A 10101-nucleotide genomic window follows, 5' to 3' on the forward strand; every position below is an offset into this window, starting at 1 on the left:
GTTTTGGTGTCTTCGGGTGTCTTCCCGTGTAAGAGTTGGGGTGTCTAATATATATATATATATATATATATATATGTAGGTTTTGGTGTCTTCGGGTGTCTTCCCGTGTAAGAGTTGGGGTGTCTAGGCGACGTTTCGACGAGGTCTCACTCGTCATCTTCAGGCTGGTGCTTTCGGCTTCTTGTTACTAGAACAGAGCTCTGTTCTAGTAACAAGAAGCCGAAAGCACCAGCCTGAAGATGACGAGTGAGACCTCGTCGAAACGTCGCCTAGACACCCCAACTCTTACACGGGAAGACACCCGAAGACACCAAAACCTACATTCCTGTACCCGTGAAAATCTACGAAAGCATATATATATATATATCCACCCACACATAAACAAACCAAATTATTCTCCAAGATTCTCTGTGTTACAATTGACCTAATTACAATATGGGCTAGACTGTTCTCAAGGGATATAACAATGCAAGTGACAAATCTGCTTTTCCAAAAACTGTTTATGTGTATTATCCCTGACTTTTTACATATGGAAACATAAAGCCATTATTCTCTTAACCTTTCATATACATATCCATGCCTATCCATGCTCCCCACTACTCTACTAAAATAAACATAAAGTGGAACTCAGATGAATTATATTGAACTCTTGTTGGTTTTAAAACAGTTCAAAAAATTCAAAACTATACTTTATTTAACTACTGTAATCCTCTACATGTTCTGCCTTCATACTCGCAGGAAGCTGTAAAAGTCCAGCTGTGACATTTTCAACAGATTTATTTCAATGCCCATTAAGTATGCATTTGAGGTGAGAAAATCCATAGTTGCACAAGAAAGAAAGGGTGGGAGAAACTCAGGTTACAAACATGGTTTCAGCTGCTGCCAAATGTGATTGCTGCAACAGAAGCACTTAGCAGCTGTAAACCCTGTGCAATGAAAGAGACCTCTACGACAACATCTGGGAAAGGTACATGGGCCTCCACTTTGATTTATTCTCTCTCTACACAGAAGGCAAGAAAGGTTATATCCATGAAATACGTTGCTCTTTTTTTGGGCAGAACATTTTGCAAGATTGGTTCAGCCGATAGTCGGTTATGATTAGCTTGCTCCCTCAGGGATGCAATCCTAAACATACTTCTCTGAAAGGAAAGGCGCATTCCTAATATGCCACAGGATTTTGGCTCCACGTGTGCTAGGATGGCTTCTCCCCTGCCCTGTATGTACAATGTGATATGTGGAATGCATCCTGTCTGCATACATGACACAAATATACTAGGGTCAAATTCCACATATGCAACAGAAGGGAGTAGTTGCAGCATGTGGATGAGGCATATATTCTGTATTTTGCAGGGAACATACACAAGACAAAGGCTCATTCTACTTTATATGTGGAATCTAGCCATGTGTGGAGCCTACCTACTGGTGTGAATTGGCCCTAGGCCCCATTGATTTCAGTGGGGTATGACTTCCAAGCAAACAGGGGTTTTTTGCTTGGTGGGTTTTTGCAGCTTTGAGATTCCAAACAATGCCCTCCAATGCATTATAAGGTTTAATAAACCCAGTTATCAACTTTGTTTCTCCGTGATGGAGACTGCATCTTATGGTGCCAAGGGAAAAGAAGGCAAGACAAATGAAAATAAAGAAATGTACCTATTGCTATTAAATAGCAATGTAACAAATGTTTGTGCCACAGGAGCCACATTTGTGCACTTCATGGATTACCTCAAAGAAGTTCATATAGCTGATAAACTGATAAAAAAATAATTACTCAATATATTTCAAATAACTGCTCAACAACTGCATTATACTCTAGTCTACTGCAATGTTAGCTTCACATTCAGTTGTCAGGGGCGGGGGGAGCACCAAAATAATTATCTGGCTATTATCAGTTAGTGACCTTTTCCACTTTGTTTCTTCTCCTTCCCAACTGTAGAGTGAAAGGAATCTTCTGACTGCTCTTCTATTTAGAGATAATGATCAGTTCAGCTGATTGGGGTATCTCTGCCTGCCTTTTATCTAGCAGCCTATCTGGTCTACTCATGATTGACAGAGTATAATAAAGCCTAATCTCAGTTTCAGAATCACAGCAATACACATAGGAACAAGATTTCATTCCCTACTGTTTGATAAAAAAGTGAAAACAAATTGACTGTTTCACTACTTTTTGATAGCAGTGAAAATATATAATATATGACTTCTCCTTAATGGCATAAAAAGTATACCGGCCAATGTAACCATTTCAAACAAATATTAGTTTTATTACATAAGAAACCATATTTTCCAGCAGCTGCCGCCCCTATCAGAGTTGTTGTCATCACCAATTTAGGAACTGCAATCTAGGAAGGCAGCACCTTCTGGTTTGTTCTTTTTAAATTTATTCATCCCACTCCTCTGTATTTTCCACAAAACTACTATTCATTCATTTATCAAAGAAATGTATATGCTACCTTTTAAACAAAGTGTCCCAAGATAATTATTTTTTAAAAAATATACAAAACATCCAATTACAAAACTATAATTACTACTGACAATTTTATGTCAACAACAGTTGAAAGATCCATTAGGTATTCAAAACTCACATCAGAATCCACAGCAGTGAATTCCACAGACAGATACTTGAATTTGCAACATTTCAGGTTTGATCTGTTTAATTATTCTAATCAAGTATCAACCAAAAGTGTAGTGGTGGTAGTTGTTCCCTCAAAGATCAGGCTGCATTTTGTGTGTGTTGATTTTATAACATTAAAAATGCAGAATTCACGATATTCTATGAACTCAGACAGTTGGAAGCATAACTATAAACCCTTTATCCCGACTGTCTGGATTTTAAAAACAAAACAAAATACATTGCAAGCTGTATTTTGCACATCCACATTTTTATTTTGGATCTGACATGAAAACCCATCAATAAATTATATACCTTGAAACTGATTATCTTAGTCGTCCATTAACGAAACTGTTGCCTTCCAAAAAGAATTATTGACAACAGCGTTAATTGTTGTAGTAGACACCTTTATCCTTAACCAGTGAGAGAAGGAGCTAAACATTAAGACCTTCTTTTGTGACTCCATAAAGATGTATCATGAAATAATTCTCATTAACCTCACTTTCTATATTGTTCTGGTATTACACAATGTACTTTGAAAGATATTGTTCTTTCACCATGCTTGTCTAAAGTTAGTAGAATAAAATACATGCAGTAGGTGGCCCAGACGACAAGACCCCCACTCTTGACCTAATTGATGTGGTCAAATGAAAGCAGAGCAATATGTTTGGCACCAGCTTAGCTGCAGGAGGTGCAGGAAGGACCTCCATACACACTGCCCAGGCCTGTCACTAAGGTTTGACGTCCTCCCAGGAGGTGTAACCCATTGCCTCTTGAGACAGATGGATGCCATCAACAAGTAGGTGGCAAATTACAACCCATAAGGAAGTATAATAAAGTCACAAAGTTTCTGGTGGTTTCTTAAAATTTATCAAATACGTTCTGGCATAGGCTTTTGTGGACGAGAATCCATTTGTGTCAGATGCACCTGACAAAACAGGGACATGAAAACTTATGCCACGGTAAATATGTTAGGCTGCAGTCCTACACCCATCTACCTGGGAGTAAGTCCCACTGAACTCAGCTAGACTCACTTCTGTGTAGAGATGCTGTGCTGTCAAGTCTTTAAAGTGCCACCTAAATTCCAACCACTCAATAATACAGTTAGATAATTAATAAAAACCATACTAATTTATTTGTTTTTTTACTCATATGCCAGTTGCATGTTTTCATACTGGATTAGAAAAGGGGCAAATTGGCTAAGAAACTAAGATTTTAAACAGTTCTTAGTTTTTGCTTCACAACCATGAACACAAATGGCAGAAACAACAGCAGATTCAACAATGGAGCCTTTGATAAACATTAAAATACTGTCCCCAAGTGCTCAATCATAAATCAGAAAAGCAATATATTTCTAACCTGTAGCTATTAATTCTACTTTAACTCTGCTTTCAATAGACATTTCCAAAGGGCAGAGCATACAATAGATTCACACCAATAAGTCCAGTTGGTTTTAAAATAAGAACTTATTTTCTAAACTTGCTGGAAGTAATGTAGATGAGACCGAGGCAAAGAATTCATAAGGACAAGAAAGGAGAGTTAAAACAAGCAGCCTTTTGCCATATAGCCTACATCATGCTCAACATTTCAAGAGTTGGGATGGGGGGAGGATGTTTCTTTATAGAATGTGAAGCAAGTATCAATAATTTAATGTCTGAAATCAGTCTGACTTGCACTCTAAGTGCAACTATATATTTTAGAGCTATCTCCAAGAAAGGCGGTAATGATGAAGCAACTGGGTATTGGAGTTTTGTTTTGTTTATTTTGCATACTCAGATACAATGGCCAAATAACCAGAAAAAAACAGCCTTGGTCTGGTTTGTGCTTGATTCGCAAAAATCTACAGATGAAGTTTTCCACAGACCAGAGATAGGGTTGGTGCCAAAGCATGAAAATGAGCTAGTACATTTCCTTCTTTCTTCTCTAACGGGAATAAACACCTTATTTTGGGTTGTGTCATTTCTGATTAATTTTTCCTGATCGTTTTGACACTATACCATGGTTTCATCTGCTGTTTTCCTCCTTGTTTCTGTTAACTACTGATTCTAGTTTTAGTTTCCTTATTTTAATTGATAACTAGAGACAAAATTTAAAAAATCCTTCCAGTAGCACTTTAAAGACCAACTAAGTTTGTTATTGGTATGAGCTTTCGTGTGCATGCACACTTTTTTTTAAATTTTGTTTCGACTACGGCAGACCAACAGGGCTACATACCTGTAAGATAGAGAGAGTGTGACATAAGTGGCTACAATGCTAAAGTTGGGGACATTCAGATCCAGCCATGGAGCACATGAAATGATTGATCCATTCTGCTCTCCTCCACACATTTTTTTGTTTTTTAAAAAAATTTATTTACAATTCTATCAATAGTGTATCTTGCCTTCAAGGAGTTAAAACTTGTATATATGGTTCTACCCTTCCCTATCTTATCTTCACAATAACCCTGTGAGGCAGGCTGTGCCGAAAGACTTGATGGCCCAAGGTCACTCATTGAGTTTCATGGCTGAGTGGGGATTTTGGCCTTGATCTCAAAGTGACAACTGTGAAGCTAAAAGCGAAGAACCTCGGACGCCATCCTGACCTCGGAAGAAAGGGGAGTTATGATTTAGTTTTGTTGGGTTTTTTCCCAATGCAACAGATCCTTGCAAACTGCTTTGAGAACCGTTACAGTTGTAAGGCACCGAGCAAATCTTGTTACGAAACAATAACGAACAAATAACATTTAAAGAAGCAGCCATCCAGCCTGTGCAAGTATTTGCACAGCATGCGAGCTGCTTTTCGGGGCGCAGCTACGGTGGCCGCTGAGGACAACTCTGGACAACTCTTGACTCGGCCCGAGGAAAGGCCGGCCCGGCCTCGGCAGCAACCTTCCCTGCAGCTACTGACAGGGTGAGGGTGGAAGCAGCTCGCTCCGCCTTTTCCCACGAACCTGCCCCGCTGCCGGTGCCTGGAAGCCCCGAGCTCGTCCTGACCCCGCTGCCCTGACCCGGGACGCTTCGCCCTCTGCCGCGTTCCGGAGGCCGGAGCGTGGGAACCAGGCAGAGCGAGAGCGGGACGGGTGCGCCGAGGGGGGAAGGCGGGGCCCGCAGGCTCCCGCAGCGGCTCCGGTTCCCTTCAGACCGCGCGAGCCTCTCTCCGGGCGCAGGACCTGCCTCGGCAGCAGCAGGGCGGGAAAGGAGAGAGCGGCCCGTCGCGGCCCGTCTTTCCTCTCCGGAGAGGGTAGGGAGGTCCGGAAAGGAGTCCTGGCTGAGGAACCCGCTTTGCTATTGGCAGGACTTTGCGGAGCTTCCAAACCACCAACCGCGTGCGGAGGGGGGGGGCAGTGAAGGAATGGTGCGCATAGGAAGGTGAGGGAAACGGCAACAATACCCCCTCGCTCCCCCCATCACCTGCCTCAAGTGGACCATGCCCAGAGAAAGGCATCCGCGAACCAATTTAGGGCAGAAGAAGGAGGAAAGTGGTGGCGCGCGGTGAAGGTTGGGCTAGACCGAAGGAGCGGGGCGCAGGCACCGCTTGAGCAGGCGAAGAAGGGCGGGAGAGGGCCACACCCCGGCGCGCCAGGCAGCGCCAGCCCCTCCCCTCCGCGCCCTAGCGCTGTCCAGGGTCCCCATTTGCCCCGGCTGGCGGCGGCGACGAGACGTCTTTCTCCTCGACGCCTCAGCGAGAGGTGGCCGCGCGCCGCCGACCCGAGCAGCCCCACCGCCGCGCGCTCGCCCCGTTGCCGCCTGCTTTGAGGCGCTCGCCTCCTCCACTCACCCCGGCGCGCTGCTTCTCCCCTTTCGCTTCGCCCGGCGCTCGAGCGGCAGTCGGCGGCTCTTGCTGCTGCTGCTGCTTCTTCGGCGGCGGCGGTGCCTGAGGGGAAAGCGCCGCTCGCCTTCCCAGCTCGACAGCCTCTCCCCGGCGAACTCATGTTGGAAACGTGCGTTTGGACAGCTGGCTTCAGCCGCTTCTTCTGGCCCCTCCCCGGCCTCTCGCTCCAAGCGAGGAGGCGCTTTCTTGGGCGCCCAATCGGAAGAGCCGCCGCGGCAGGAGCGGAGCGCGCGGGGGGGGGGGGGGAGCAGCCGAAGCGACACAAAAGGAGGAAAGATAGCAAGGTGCGGGGGGGGGGGGGAGAAGAAAGAGCGAGGCACTCATTAGGTGGCACATTTTAAGACTTCCCATCATCTGGGGTTCTGCTGTGTTCAGTTGCCGATTAAATACACGGATAGGTTCTTGGCTGCCATATAAAGCCTTCCCCCTTATTCTGGAATTGTTGGGAATTAACTTCAAACACCTTCATTATTACTATTACTATTGCATTTCTATCCCATCTTTCCTCCAAGGAGCTGAAGGTAGCACCTGTAGTCTTCCTCATTTTATCCTCAGAACAACACTGTGAGGTAGGTGGAGCTGAGAGTGAATGAGTGACTGAACCAAGGTCATGCAGTGAGTTTCATGATTAAGCAAGGATTTGAACCCTGGTCTCCCAGGTCCTAGTCCAGCACTCAAACCACTACACCACACTGCATCATATGTAGCTTGCCCCAAACAGATAAACATACCTGGATGCCGCTGGGAACTCTTCTATTCCTCCAGCCTGCGTTCCTCCCCGCCCCCAGCATCCACTGCCTTAGCTTATGTAATGAGAAGCCCAGCCTGGTTAATCCATCTCTTCAAGTTATATGGACCTTTTCAACTTGGCATCATGCTTCTGAGCCGGGAGTGGCCTGCCACAGCACTGTCAAACACTTGCAATAAAGACTATGCTCAGAAGAAGCAGAATTGGAGATGCTTCTGGGTGAACAAGCTGCTGGGTGCTATAGATGAGATGCAAGCTGTCATGAATTGCCTGCCATTATTAGGAGTTCTACCTGGATTGGAGAACCTCAGTCCCAAGATCCAAATGCAGCCCTCCAGACCTCTCTATATGGCCCTAAAGACTCTCCTCATGGCACACACTTCAAGCTCTGCACCCCCAGTTGTTTTTGACTGGCTGTAATGTGATCATCCCTTTTGGATGGATAGAGGATGGAGAAGTCAGTGTGCATGTGGAAAGCTCTGATTTTCAATGGTATGTGCTGAGTAAACTTCAGGTGGCTACCACCCAACATTTTTCCCATGTAAGGATAACCAAACGTAACTAAGGCCTTTGATTGCTACCAAGAAAATCTCTCTTCCTATATAGATAATACCTCTTTTTCCCTTTTCTTTCTAATAAAAAAATAGGGCAGCTGCTCATGAAAATGTCAAACTGATTTGTGTAGGATACAGTTTAGGATTCCTTATCCAAAGTGGGGAAATGGGTGCACACACATTAATGTGATAAGATGTAAATATTAAAAATACAAAAATGCAGGTGCAAGCATTATGATACTGATATATTTGGTTATTCATATAACTAGAGTTGCAAACACAAGAAAGAAAGGAAATGCTGTCATTAAAGTGAAAAAATGCATAAGGCAGTGCCTTGAAACTGATCATTCTGTACATCTTTACCAGTATCTGTTTTTCTCCAGTGGAGTTGTATGCATGCAACAAGTTTTGGTTTCCTTCTCTTTGGAAAAGCAGCCCAGTTTTGGCATACCCGCACAACAACTCATTATGCTTTGGCTTGTGAATTTTACAAATATGGAATTGTTCCTAGCTTTTTATATTGATCCCTGAGCCCTCATTTTGCTCTGGATTTTAGCATGTTCTTTTGTATGTTGTATTTTGTAACTTTATAATGCATTGTGGCTTGGCTCTAGCTGCATATAAATAAACAAATGTAAATATTCAAGAAGCTGATCATGAAATGCCTCCTTTTTTTCTTTTTCTTTTAAAAACATCTGGATCCACTCTTCACTTTATGGGAAAATCCTCTGTGTGTGTATTTAAAAAATCATTCATTGTAAATACATGCACACAAATTGAACACAGATGAAATCCTTCTCATTCAGGAAGCTGAATCATTAATTGGACTAACATTTGACTGGTTGCAGTTTTGAAATTACTCTGATTTATACAGATGAAAAACCTTATGTTCTTAAGTGGTAATAAATGCCAAAAACATTTTGACATCAAAATTGTATGTCATTATTATTATTGTTATTAGAAAAGATTTGTTTTGGACTAGTTTTTTTCCCCTGCTTTCAAAGTTGAACTCATTTATTTCAATCTGACTCTGTGTTATTTATCACATCTGTAATACACTGTAGTTTATAAAATGGTCTATCATTCTTATCTTCACAACAATCTTTGAAGTCGGTTAGGATGGGAATTATTATTCTGCACCAGTCTGCCACTCCTCTTTATGGCTAAGCAGTAATGAACCACCCTAAGGAAACTTCTAAACAGTCTTGTTGGCTAGCGGTTGCAAAGGAATGAATTGGGGGGAACCAACTGAATCTTAATTGAAACAATACAAATAAGAAGGGGTTACTATTGGGTGGAGGAGTTTGTGGTCCAGGAATGGATTAGACCAAGGCCCATTGAGGCCAGCATTCAGGTCTCACAGTGGCCAACCAGATGCCTATGGAGAAACTGCAAGCAGGACCTGAGTGCAGTAGCACTCTCACCCCTCGTGATTCCCAGCAACTGGTAATCAGAAGCAGACAAGGGATGCGGGTGGTGCTGTGGTCTAAACCACTGAGCCTCTTGTGCTTGCCAATCGAAAGGTTGGCAGTTCAAATCCTCATGACGGTGTGAGCTCCTGTTGCCCTGTCCCTGCTCCTGCGAACCTAGCAGTTCGAAAGCACGCCAGTGCAAGTATAAATAGGTACCGCTGTGGCTGGAATGTAAACGGTGTTTCTGTGCACTCTGGCTTCCGTCATGGTTTAGTTGGTTTAGTCCTGCTGGCCACATGACCTGGAAAGCTGTCTGTGGTCAAACGCTGGCTCCCTTGGCCTGAAAAGTGAGATGAGCACCACAACTCCATAGTGAAGTATGTCCTTTACCTTTACCTTTTACTCAGAAGCAAATGGCAAGGTAGTGCATGAATTCTGTGTTGCTTTTACCAAACACCTGATAGCCAAAATAGAAATTAAAATGCATCCAAACAAGGAGCTTGCATTGCTGGATATCAGATCTAATAGGTACTTGAAAAAATTTATTAAAATTTACACCACCTATTTCCGTAGCCATCACACCATCCCTGCCAATGAATCCCATAGGTAATTATAATTTCTGCAAAGAGCTGCTTCCTTTAGCCTTCCTGAATCTGCTGCCTTATCAATTTAATTGGATGACCCTGATGCAGTTCTCATGTTTTGAGGCAGTGTGCAGATTTTTCTCTATTCATTATTTCAACATAGCAAATGAGCCTACCATTAACAGTTCTTCTTAAACACCAACATTGATTGGCATGGGATTTTTTTAAAACACACACACACAAATGCTGCTTTTGCAATAAACATGCAAAGTTCAAAGATGGATATTTTATAATGACAATAACCACAACTCACAACTTTGTTTGGGGGTGGGGAATACAAAAAAATGGTGCCCACCCATCTAAAGATGATTTTGTAGCCACTTCATAG

At 43.1% G+C, this 10101-nt stretch overlaps 1 protein-coding gene across 1 annotated transcript in view; it reads right to left on the reverse strand.

Moving 5' to 3' along the window:
- GUCY1A1 (guanylate cyclase 1 soluble subunit alpha 1) overlaps window positions 1-6624 on the reverse strand; it is a 33187-nt gene extending 26563 nt beyond the window's left edge. The window contains exon 1 of the mRNA XM_081206859.1: window positions 6362-6624. The gene's annotated coding sequence lies outside the window, so the exon portion shown is untranslated. The remainder of the gene's footprint in view (window positions 1-6361) is intronic.
- Window positions 6625-10101: the final 3477 nt, after the last annotated feature.

This window comes from Podarcis bocagei (assembly GCF_964188305.1).
Source record: "Podarcis bocagei genome assembly, chromosome: 9".
Lineage (NCBI taxonomy): Eukaryota > Metazoa > Chordata > Lepidosauria > Squamata > Lacertidae > Podarcis > Podarcis bocagei.